The sequence below is a fragment of the Apteryx rowi genome, unplaced genomic scaffold (assembly GCF_003343035.1).
Source record: "Apteryx rowi isolate R43461 unplaced genomic scaffold, aptRow1 scaffold_45, whole genome shotgun sequence".
In the NCBI taxonomy this organism is placed as follows: domain Eukaryota; kingdom Metazoa; phylum Chordata; class Aves; order Apterygiformes; family Apterygidae; genus Apteryx; species Apteryx rowi.
The window spans coordinates 3,042,800-3,055,226 of NW_020450705.1; positions in this window are offsets into that span (position 1 = coordinate 3,042,800).

The window sequence follows — 12,427 nt, forward strand, 5'->3', positions numbered from 1 at the left end:
GTAGCAGTGAACAACATGGCCAATAGCAGATGAAACAGAAATATCTCGGATCTGCGTTGCCTTAGACCTGACACAGAGGATGCTGAATATTTCATTTGGTGGGAACACTGGGATATCCAGGATTAAAACACAAGCTGCTGGTGCCCTTCAGTTAGGGACAAGCTTGACATCTCCAGAGAGGGAAAGTGTCTTCCAAGCRGCATCCACCAGTGTCAACCCTGCGTGGAGCTGGGGCGAAGCAGCCACCACTGTCCACCACGGAGGATCTCTGTCTCCGCAGGCTCCTCCTTGGGTTGAGCAGCCACCCCTTGGGTTGAGCAGACCTACCGCTTTCTGCTGCTGTTGTGGGCTTGAAAAGCCAAGGGGAGGCTGTGATTCCCTGTGCAGAGATTTCATTTCAGGCGTGTGCTGCACTGAGGGTTTCACGAGGAGGCTCTGAAGCTTTCCAAACCCTCTTTCACTCAAGGAGCGCAAGACCTGCCTCTGGGAGTCATTGCCATTGGTCACACCACAGGGGCTRTTCCGGGTTTGCCCCGGTGCACGTTTTGCACCTCTTCCCCATTTCCTGCATTGCCCTTAAATACTGCCAGTTACACAGAGCTGTAGGTGAAGGCAGAGGACAACCCATGAGCCAGGTCCATCCTAACCTCTGCTCTCAGGGAGCCCTTCAGAGCTTCCCTTTCCGCTCTGGACCGCTGTCCTCCAGGCAGGGCTGGCGGCCTCGCACAACCCAGTCTGAGAGCCGCCACGATGCAGGTGTCCAGGAGTCAATAACCGGGGTGCTATAGCCCTGCATTTCACAGATGGGGGTTAGCAACTGGGAGAGACATCAGGTCTTCAGAGGACAGCTGCTTTGGCAGGCAGGAGAACTGCAAGGTGCCAGGCCCATGCGAAAGCACGGACTGAAGTGCTGAACCTTCCCTCTCTCCGCAGCAGCGAATACCATGCGACACTGCAATTCTGCTTCTTAGAGAAATAGTCGCTGTGGGCCAAGTCAGACCCGCGAGTCCGAAYGCTCCCAGGCCTCAGGGACATTGCTCTTCTTTGGTGGGACCTGGCAATGACAGCCGGGCTTCTCTCCAGGCTCGATGAGGGCACTGTGCAGCAAAACGATGCTCTTCATCAGGCCCTGGGCACTGCTGGCGTGCCACAGCGTAGGCAAAGAGCYGCCAGGCCCAAAGCAAGAGCAAGCTTTAGCTCTCGGTTCCCAGACAGGAGTCACCAAACCCTGGAAGGACGTGAGATGTTGCACGAGGCTTTGCCACCTCTGTGCCTCGCACCAGCCCGTGCGCACACGAACACTCCCTTTGCAAGCAGACCTCCACGTGGGCAGGCAGTGACGCGGCCAGGGCCGGGAGAGGGGGACGCGAGTGCCTGGCAGCAAGCGCATCCGCGTGGGTGAAATCCGTCCTGTCCCATTTYGAGCCGAATCACCCCAGCTCCGGCTCCGGGGAGGCCAGCGCAGCCGCTGCGGCGGGAGGCAGGGAGCAAACCGCCAGGCAGCTGCATTCGTAGCACAGGCTGCAGCGTGTCTTGCTCACGCCGGGGTGAAGCTGGCTGTGCCAGCAAGGAAGCAGGGCTGCGGTGCGAATTGCCGTGCAGCCGCGGCCGGAGCTGCTGGGGCCTGTGGGTGCAACAGCAAAACCACACGGAAAAGGGCTCTGGGGTCCGGTTCGAGACGGGCAGGGAAGGGACTGGGTTTGCATCTGGGTTCAGGTGTCGACCGGGGAAGGAAATACAGGATTTTCCTATTAGCAGCKCAGGCTCTCCGGACGATGCCATCCACAAGCCTTGCCCAGGCAGCAGAAGGCTTGTCTGGGYGAGGGCCACGGTCCCCGTGGCGCATGGGGAGATGGCTCCTTGCCTTCCTTCTCCTCCCAGCGCCCTGGCGGGATGGAGACGCTGGCAGCGGAGGCCGGAAAGCGTTCATCTTCGTCTTCCTCCCTCGGGGCGGCGCCTCTCGTCGGTGGCAGCGTGGTGCCGGCCTTAGAAAACCCATTTCTCACCAGCTCCGTGTGCTCCTCCTGCAGATCCAGGCGAATTCCCCCCTGGCTGCGGCGGCATCTCCTGCCTCGCGGCCCAGACTTAATTACAGCTGGGGCTGCGGGAGCTGAAATATCTGTGGCCAGGAATGTGCTAAAAGGCCTGGGAGGATCTTGTTAGCGAGTGACTTACCTGGGCTCCCGAGCCGCGTTTGCCCTCTCTTAATGGGCCGCGCAGCAAATCGATGGCGAGTTGGTGGGAACGGATCTGGGTCATTACCGCGCTCCTCCGCTCTCGGCCTCGCTCTTGCCTCCAGCTTGCAAAACCGCCCGCGGGAACAGCTACGCTCGGCGACGCGCGCGGGGGCCGAGCCGAGCTCCCGGGGTTTGGGGCTTAGCAGGGACCGTGGCACGGGGACGCGCTGGGTCACGGCCGTGTTAGCGATGCTCTGGGGCCCYGTCCCCGTGCCGGGCCGGGTCCCTGCGTGCTCCGCGCCCGGCTCTGCCCAGGAGCGCTTCGGTGGTTTGCAGTCCCGTGAAACCGGATACGAAACCTCCGCGGGGCTGAGTGGAAACAAATCTATTCTGAATTTCTTCAGCAAGCCGGGAGACAGCGTCGTCTAGGGCCGGGGAACATTTTGTTTCTCCCAGAGGGAAAGCTCTCATTACATTTCCAACCACCGCCTAAAATATGTCTTTTTGGTGAGAGTGAGGGAGGGCTGGAAGTGAAACGTTGTTCCAAATGGGCCAGCGGAAAGGAAACGTTGCAACTTCTCAGACTCGGTTTTGTAACCAAAGCCAATTGGTCCAAATTAAGTGAATTTGCAAAATATTCCTCCTGGCTCAACCCATTCCAGCGAGAACGTTTCTGCTCTCCAGAGCGAGCGACCTCGGACACCCATGGGAGAAAGCAGTCATGGCAGGCACCCTCTGCGCGCCCTGTCCCCGCTGGGCGCCCGCTCCCGCAGCACCTCCCAGCCCCGGTTTTGCCGAGGCGCCTGCCTGAGCTGAGCAAGCCCAGCCTGGGAGCGCTGGAGCCCGGCGCAAGGGGAAAACCCGCCTCGCGGGCTGCCGGGCTGCGCGGGCAACGTCTTGGAGAGAGGCAGKCTGAGCATCCCTGCGGGCATGCGGAAAAGTGCAAAAGGAGCCTGAAACCAGAGGGATGCATGCAAAATTAGGGCTATTTTGGCTGGTGCCGAGCCTGTGGGTTTCCTGCGGGTGCCGGAGCATCCTCCGAAGGGGTCGGTGCTCTGCCGGGTGCCTCGCTGAGGCGACGCTGCAGCACTGGCGGCTGAGCGGCAGCTGCGGTGCACAGACTGTGTTGCTGGGACTGCTGCTGCTGCGGCGGCTGCAAACGCGGGCTGGTGGCACGCGTCTCTCGAGCGTCTCTTGATAAGGGGGTTGAGGACGATCTGCTTCCGCAGCTGGCTGCCTGCTCTGGAGAGCGACCGGGAACCACCTCTGTGTTTGCCTCCCTGAACTCACCTCTAATGATGCGCGGTGTGATTTGGGGCATCGCTGAACTTACCTGGCCTTCCTTTTTATTGCCCCGAAGAGTCAGGAAGTTGGGGGATTTGTATAGTATTCTGAGAAGATCTGGGTTTTATCGGTTTTTTGGAAGCAGCTATGATTACAAAGTTGGGTGATGACAGARCTGGGTGAACTCCGTAAGTAAGCGCTGATATCGCCCCGGCCGCGGGACGCGCTGTGGCAGGCGGTACACGTTTAGCTGTGCCAGCGCTGGTGCAAAAAATGCATGTGAGCCTCTGCTTCCCCAGGCAGATGTTTCTCTAGACCCCAAAAGTCCAAGCGCAACAACTCGGAGGAGGCCAGTGCTGCACGCTGAAAGCTGGGAGACGACATGGTTACAATGACAAATATTCTCCAAATACCCAATTCATGATACCGGGCGCCTTATAAATGTGATTAGTAGATCTAATCTTGCCGTGCTGGAGCCGGTTGTCAAGATAGCTCGAAAATGGATCGTTGCCCAACTCTCTGACTTCAGCTGCTCCCCTGAGTTATGATAGTTAATGTTTAAAAACTAAACAAGGCTTTGGAGCAGCACACCCTGCCTCGGGGCGCGGGCCAGCCGTCGGCCGGGGGAGGCTTCAGCCGGGGGAAAGCTCGGCCCAAAGGAGAGAGGCTGATTGCACCTCGGTGGGGTCCAGCRCAGCTCCCGGCCGGCTGCGCCCAGGACCTCGGCGGGGGGAGTCGCCACGCTGCCGCCTCCTGCCCATCTSCCCCCCGCGCCCCGCCGAAACGCCCCCCGCCTCCGAAAAGCAAGCGCCGGGGACAAGCACGGGGGCACGGGGGAGGCTTTGAACGTATCCGAGACACGGCGGGTTTGGGCACCCTGTCGAGTGTTTGCATCGCGTGACCCTCGTGCGGACGCCAGCGAAACCCCTTGGGAAATTCCCCCTCCGTGCAGCCGATGCCCCGAGTTTGATTACGGAGGAGGAATGCGGGGTGCGGGGCGCCCCCGCTCCCGGCGCCGTGCTGCGGCCAGCTGCAAGGGGCCGCGCTCAGCGCCCAGCGCCCGCACCCATCCCGCACCCATCCCGCGCCGGCAGCAGGGAAGACAGCAGCGGCAGAGGACGGGGTCCGGTGTCCCGGCCCGGGGTGCCGGCAGGGGGGCGGCTCTTCCCCCCCCCCCCCCGGTCCCACGCTGGCAGCGATACCCGAGCGGCAGGACATGAGTAATGCACATCCCACTGGGGGAGTCGGATCAAAGGCAGTGAAGTAGATACAAGAGGTTTCTGCTTCACAGACCAGAGAGGCTGCAGTTCAATAGCGCCTTTGTTACGGCTCCGCGGAGCCGGCGATGGAGAAATACCTGGCCCCCCGCGCCCGCCCCTCTCCTCCGGCCCCTCGGCGCACAACCATCTCAAGTATGCGGCCGAGCGGCGAGGCTGCGCGGGGCCGACGCCGGCGGCCCAGCCGGGAGGAGCGGACGGCGCGGGCGATGCCGCAGCGGCTGCCGTCTCCGGGCCATTCCCACGCAGAGGATGCCGCCGCGCCGCAGGTGAGGGGTCCCCGCCGCGCCGGCAGCCGGGGCCGCGCGCTCCCTCGCCCGGGGGGCTGCCGGCTCCCCCGGGTGCCACCTCCTTGGGAAGGTCTCGGGCGCCAAAGCGGCGCCGTGGGGCCCTTCCTCCAAGAGCTCGGCAGAGTTRCCCCTCCGAGCGCCGCCGCGGGAGGCTCGCGGGGAAATCGGGGCTCTCTCCCTAGTGCATCCTTTTGCCCGGCTCCGGGATCCAGCCGCTCCTTGGCGCGGGAGCGCAGGTGCGTTCTCCCCTCGACACCCCGGCGTAACGCGGCGCGCACCCGCGCGCGATGCTGGCGCCGCAGGGCCGGTCCCCCGCRCGGGTCTGCGCGCTCAGCCTGCCCTCGGGATGCACCGTCCTCTGGTGCCAGGGACGGGAGAACAGGGCCGTAGCGCCAGCGTGAGCACGCGGGAAGGCGCAGCACACGGATACCCTTTTTCTCCTGCCATTTAGTATGGTAGTTAAAAGAGAAAAGTGGGGAACTGCCGTTCCGGAGCTCTCCGTGTGCTCCAGAAGTTTGCTGTAGAGGTCAAAGTCATGTGCACTGCTACTACAAACTGCAGGGTGCAAAACCCTTCCTGCTTCCAAACCTGGCTGCCGCGTAGCTTTAGAAACGTCGAGTTTCCCAAGGATTCTTGCTAGGGCAACAAGAAAGGGAATTTCCTAGACTCAATAGCAGAGCTGACCTCATCAGCTCCCTGCAATTAGTGGCGGCTGCTGCCGAGTGCGCAGGAGTCCTGGCAGGGGAAGGGGATAAAGGCAGAAGCCGGCCCGTTCCCAGGCACAACCTGCGCAGCTCCAGCGACGCCGGACCGGCTCGCCGGGCCGCACCGGAGGGAGGTGCTGAGGCTTTTGCTCGGGAAGAAGGTCCGTGGCGGAGGCTCGGAGGAGCCGCCGCGCTCCCGCGCCCCTGCAGCGCTCCGCCTTGCCCRACGCCTCCTCCGCGGCTGCTCCGAGCCCGGCGCTCGCGGCAGCGGGGAGGGAGGACAACYTGGGCAGGGGGGTGTCACTTCTATTTTATTTTATTTTCTCCTCCTTTCCCTTTTCCCTCCCCTTTCCCCCAAGACTGCCGGCTCATCCTCGGTAAGCCCTCTGCTGCGGCCTATGGCTTTTTATTCCTATGTGATTGCTTTTCCAAACTCATGTAGGGCGAAAAGCCATGGGCTGCCCGGAGGAGGGACGCCGCCTTCCAGGCACCTCCGCGGACCCCGGCACCTCCCGAGCCCTCTCCCGTCGCCCGCGTTTGCTTGGCGGCCAGCGACGCGCGAAAGGGGCCGTCGAAGCCCGGCGGGGCGGCAGAGCGGGGGGGCAGAGCCCTTCGAGGCGCCTTCCCCCCCTTTCGGCGCCGAGAGGCGGCCGCTCCGGCAGCACTGGCATTCCTCCGGGAGCCAGCTCCAAGCGTCCCTCCCGGCCGCCCTCGCCGACAGCAGTGCCCGGCGGCCGCCAGGGGCATTTCCGAGCCGGACCCGGCCCAGATTTGCACCGAAACTGGGTGCCGAAACGCTGCGAATGAGTTGCAGACTCTGATTTCGAGCAAATAGGAAGCAAGTGATTTTGCTATTCTTCTTCTTCTTTTTTTCTCCCCTCGCTTCCTGAGCTTTGAGTCATTAGGTGTCAGGCTTTCAAGTTTATTTCACCAGCCTGGAATGCATCTCTAAAAATAATAGTCATTGAAAAAAATGAAAGCTGAGATTCAGCTGTAATCCCATGACTCAGGGAGGTGTGGAAGGAAGAAAATCGTGAAATCCCACGAGTTTCCACAATGAAAGCATGAGAGCTGGCACGTAAATCATCAAAACTAAACTCCGTCAGTCAAAATGAAAGGAATTAAGCCAATCTCACCAGGCTGTTTTAATTATTTTCTAATGAGGATTTGCTCATTCAGAAAATTCCCCTGATCACAAAGGCTCCCGGCGCCATTCAGGCCGCGCGGCTGCACCGGACACGCTCGGCTCGGCCCCGGCGCTCCGGCCCGGAGCTGGGGCTGGCCGAGGCGCGGGAGAGCCCTCGCTGCCGGGCAAATGCCGGGTCTCCCGGGAGCCGCCCCGGCACGGCCGGCTCCGCTCCCCTGCCTGCTCCTGGTGATCCCGACCGATCCCCTCCACAGTGCCCCTGCTCCCACGGGGCTTCGCCAGCATCCGCCGCACTGTTCCCAGCTGGCCCCATCCCAGAGCAGCAGTTTTGCCTGGTGCACAAATCCAAACCCCTCTCTCGTCCCTGCCTGCCCAGGTCCTGCCTTCCCTGGCAAAGCTCGAGYGAGATTCGGCTCCTGATTTGCGATTGCCGTGATCCCCAGGGGACGTTTGACCAGGGCTTGCAGGCAGCCGGGGGAGAGCTGCACGGGAYGAGGGTTTCCATGAAAACTCTGCTGTGCAAAGGCTTTGGCAGGGCCCCCTGGAACAGGTCCATCACGGAGAGGGGACGCTGCCAACGTCAGGTGAGCGGCTGAAATCCCAGCACTCCCATGGGGGCTGTGAAGATCCYTGCTCGGAGCCTCGCTCTCCGCCGGCACCGCCAGGCAGAGCCCTTTGGGGGAGCAGCAGGATCCCTCATCSCAACCCGCGGGATGARGATGGGGATGGGGATGCAAGGACGGAGACGCCGGGTGCAGACGGAGCCGGGACCGAGTCGCCTGGATTTCCCAGGCTTCAACTGGCTTTTTGGGTCACCTGAACCCGAGCGCTGCCGCAACGGCTTCCCTGGGGTTTGATCCGTGCCCGACTACGTGATATTCCCGTTAGGTGTTTGCCCAGCGTTTGCATCACTGCCAGGCCTAACGCTSCAAACCAAGCCAGAAAGGGGCTCCCAGGACGCGGCTTTTTTCATCGGAGAAACAAGCGCCGATGCACCTGCCTGCGGGTCTGCTCTTCCCTCTGCAGCACTGCGTTGCAGCGCAGCTAGAGAAGTAAGATAGAGCAGGAGAAAGTATTTCTGACCTCACGCAGGACACGGACTGATTTTTAGCGAGTTCCTAGAGCGCTGATCCCACCCGAAATTGAGGTCACCGGCTCGGCTGGGCCACCAGCGCTGAGCTTTCGAGGAGACCTGCCTCCACTCGCCTGGGGAAGGGCTTTGCGGGGTTTGCTCGGACCGCTGGCCGGGAGAGCGAAGAGAGACCCATGGGCGGCTTGCTGGGAATTACGGATTCAGCTGGGACCTCAGTGGAGGATTACGGATGCACCGGGGGTGCCACGAGCACCTTCCTCCTCCCGCCTGCTCGAAAATGGGTTATTTAGCGAGTGGCTGGGCCAGCGGTGCTGAGTCAGCCCCCGGCTAATGAACACCCCAGCTGCCCGTTTGAAATTTATTGCACCTATTAATTACCACCATTAGCTGCAGCCAGTGAAATTTTTATAATGAGGGCCCCAGCGGCTGCGCCTTCCTCGCCGCAAATTAACTGCGTGGGGGGAAGAATCGATGGGATCAGCATACTTTGCAGAAGCAATGTTTTAATTAGCGAGTCTCTGCGAACCCGCAGGCCGAGCAGTGGCCTCTCCCGCCCCTCAGCCCTCCCCGCGGGCGCGGGGCTCCTTTTCGGGCTGGCCGTATCCYGCTCCCGCCTGTCCTGCTGCAAATTCAGGATGCTGCTCTGAAGCTGGTTTTTGCCTCGGGTTTGGGCATAAGCAGCGCAGGGGCGCGGGAACCGCCGTGAGCCCCCAGAGCCGCCGCGCGCCGGCGTCGGGCAGCTGCATCTACTGCGCTTACAAAAGGGCGCCGAGCCGTCGGCCGAGGCGGCCGGGCAGGAAGCACCTGCRCCGCCGCGGTGCTGCGAGGCCGAAACGCCGGATCACGGGAACTGCAGACCCTCGGCGCGAGGCGCCTCGCGGGGCCGGTTTTCGGGGGGCGGCTGCTCCGCGCTGCTGCCAGTCATTTGGGACGAATCGCGGCTGCAGACACAGACGGAGCAGCTATCGTGAAAGGCGAATGGAATGAAATTTCTGGGAACTCTTCTACGTTTCATTACGAATGATTTAATTCTATTCAGTTCCCTGCAAAAAAACAGGACCAATTTCCATTGCAAATGATCCCCTTTCCCAGGAAGAATCGACCTGCTGGTGGCAGAAGGCAGCCTTGAAATTCAGAGTTTAAAATACAACATTTAATGGCTTTTTTTTTTCCTCCAATGATGTAGCTAAAAGTTAATTCAATTATATTTCTTGGAAAAAGAAAAGTTGGGACAAAACAGCAAAAAAAAGAGCTGAAATGGAAGCTGCGAGCGTCTGAGCACCTTCCCCCGGCGAGCGGGGGACGACAACACCGCTCAGCCCGGACCGAGGGCGATTCCAGGTTTTTTGGGCGAGCCGCCGTTGAGGGCCTTGGCTGCGCGCGTGGCCGCGAGGGAAGATTTCCCCTCCCGTCGGCGGGACTCGGCCGGGAAACTTGCCCGGACGCGGAGCAAAACCCAGGGAAACCGCTGGCTGCTGGCTAAGGAGCAGGCTCAGCCCGGCCGGCTCGGAAGGACGTTTCTCGGGCTCGGGAAGGCGGYGTTATCGAGGCGAGCGCGCGGCCCGCTGACGGCTCCCGATTCATCACCGCGACAGTGACAAACGCAGCCGGCGGTCGTGCGGTTGACTCAAGCGAATCCTCCGGCTTTGCATTTTTAATGCTCCTCGCGTTTGCTCTGCTGCGGCAGGATTTTATCCGAAGGCGCCTCTCCCGGAGCGGGCAGGGCGGCGGGGGCTGCCGAGCGTGCCCGGCCCCCGCGGGTTGCTCCGGCTTCCGCCAGCGCTGCCAAGCCAGATCACTTCGGTTTTGATTATTCCTTGCTCCTTCGCGATCCTTTTTCCACCTTTTCAGGGGGAGCGGGAGTGCCGCGGCGGGCGCAGGGAAGCCATGGAGGGGAGCGGAGCCGGAGCGGAACGGGAGCAGCCCCACGCTGGCTGCCGCTGCCTCCCCAACCCCTTCACGGACCCGGCACGAAACGAGGGATGCGGCGCCCCGCCGCCGTGCCRGGAAGCTGGGCGGGATGGGCGGCTCGCTAAGGAGCTGCTTGAGGTGGTTTGCAAGCTCCGGGGGCAGCCGGGCGTGATTCGGGAGCTGCTGGGCAGGTACCCATCCGGCTGGCAGCGCAGGGACGGGGCAGCGGAGCAAGGGAAGGAAACGGGCTGGGATTTCCGCTGACCGCTCTAGTGCTGCCATCGCGCCCATTTCACAGCTGGGAAAACTGAGGCCCCGAGCGGTTTGCTGCCATCGGGGGGGGGGGACCAGGGCTGAGGCCAGGCTCTCCGCAGCGCCTTTTCCAGCAGTGCTTTTCCCACCTGACTTCACGGCGCAGCGGTGGAGCACTGCCTTTTCCGGGACGAGATTAGAGCTGGTCATTTGCAAACTGTAGAAACGCTAAAAATTAAAGYAGGGAGAAAAACGAAGGTTTTGCTCCTGTGAATATTTGTTGTTTCTTTGAAAAGAAAAACAAACAGGCTTTATTTAATCTGCGGAATTGCATTTTGCAGCTGCTGGCCCGGAAGGCGGCGGCGCTTCGGGGCGTTATTGCACCGCGGCAAAGGCACACGAGGGCGGCGGGCRCCGCTCTGACCCGTCCCCCCCCCCGTGCCCCGCAGGCTCCGGCGGCGCCGGCGCCTCGCCCGCTCCGGCGATGCCCCAGTTCACCTTCGCTTGCTTCTGCGGCCTCCACGGCTTCTGCAGCATGAAGAGGAGGAAGGAGGAGCCCGGCACGGAGCAGGAGACGGCGGTGTGAGCGGGACGCCCGGGCCGCAGGAGCGGCAGCCTCTTGCCGGCGCGACTCGGACCGGACGGCGCCGGGTCCAGCCCCGGCACGGTCGGGCGCGGGGTGATTTTTGCCGCGGCGACGCCGGGGGATGCTGCTGCCGGAGGGGCCGGCGCGGGGATGCCGCGACGCTGCCGGCCGGGAGCGGGAGAGCCCGGGGAGGGCGGGAGGTGCTGGGTGCCGCGGGGGGAACGATCCCGGGGAGGACGCGGGGCGAGCGGCGCAACCCCCCCCCCAGCATGCTCATCCCGCGGCTCCGCTCGGTTTCTCTCCCCTTCCTCTTCCCTAGAGCCCCGCCGGCTCCGGGAGAATCCCAGCGCGGCTGCGGCTGCCCCGCCAGGCCCCGACGGATGCTGCCCGGCACCGGAGCGGCTTCCCTCCCTCCGAGCCGGCCGGCCCTCGCTCCGACGCATCCCTGCACGYGGATCCAGCGGCGCCCGGCAGCCGGGGCCGGACCTCGCGCCCCGTCGCTGCCGGAGGCGCCCGGCAGCCGGAGGGGCTGGCGCCCGGGGGTGAGTTGAAGAAGGGGCTGAACGCGGCGGCAAGCGGCGCTGTGGTTTTTGTCTGTGTTTCTCTCCGTTCACCCGTCTGTCCAAGTCTCCCTCCGGCAGGAACGGGCGGCTGTGCGCGGCCCTTCGCGGCGATTCCCGCGGCTTCAGCTGCCACGGGAGACGCTCGCCGCCTCGGCTCAGCCCCACTCCCGGGCTCGTGCCGGCGTAGGGGAGCTGCCCGGATGCTGCGCCTTTCCGGAGGCGTCTCGGACACACTTCCCCGCTCCGCTGCCCCTGCAGCAGCCCCCGGCTGGCTCGTCCTCGCCCCGGCACTAGCAGCTTGGCCTTGCCGGTGCTCGGCCGCTGCCGCGAGTCCGGCTCCGCTCTGGCACGTGGAGCTGCCCATGCCAGCAGCTCCGCTCCGCAGGGGATTTGCCAGCTCCCACAGCCGGTGTGGCTGCTACTTCCTTTTCCCATCCGAAGGATTTAGCCCAAAAGCCTCCGCCTCGGCTTGGCTGAAGGCGCCGTGCTCCTGGGGGACCCAGGCTGGGTCCTGGCTCTTCCCGGGTCATTTCYGTGTAACCTCGCTGCTAAACAGCTTTGGTTACGGACCCTCGGTGCTTTGGCGGTTGCAGACCTGCAGCTAACAACCTCCCCGAGATCTGGTGCCTCGGTGGAGACCCGGAGCCGTAGCGAGAGCCACCAGCGCTGGCGGGGTGGCCACGAACCACCGCTTGAAATGAGGCTCTTGCAGAGCCTCCTTGGAGCTGCGTGTCCCCAGGGTGCTCCGGGGTGAGCTGCCGAAGGGCCTGGACATGCTCCGTGCTCACGCTCCGTGCTCGCGCTGTGCACGCACTGTGCTCGTGCTGTGCACRTGCACCATGCACAACCAGCGCGCACACCCCATGCACTGCGCACAACCAGTGTGCACACGCTGGGCACAACCACTGCAAATACTGTGCACAACCAGTGCGCACACCCCAAGCACCGTGCACAACCAGCGCACAACCAGTGCACACACCCCAAGCACCGTGCACAACCAGCGCACAACCAGTGCACACACCCCATGCACCATGCACAACCAGCACACAACCAGTGCACACACCCCATGCACTGTGCACAACCAGCACACAACCAGTGCACACACCCCATGCACCGTGCACAACCAGCACACAACCAGTGCAC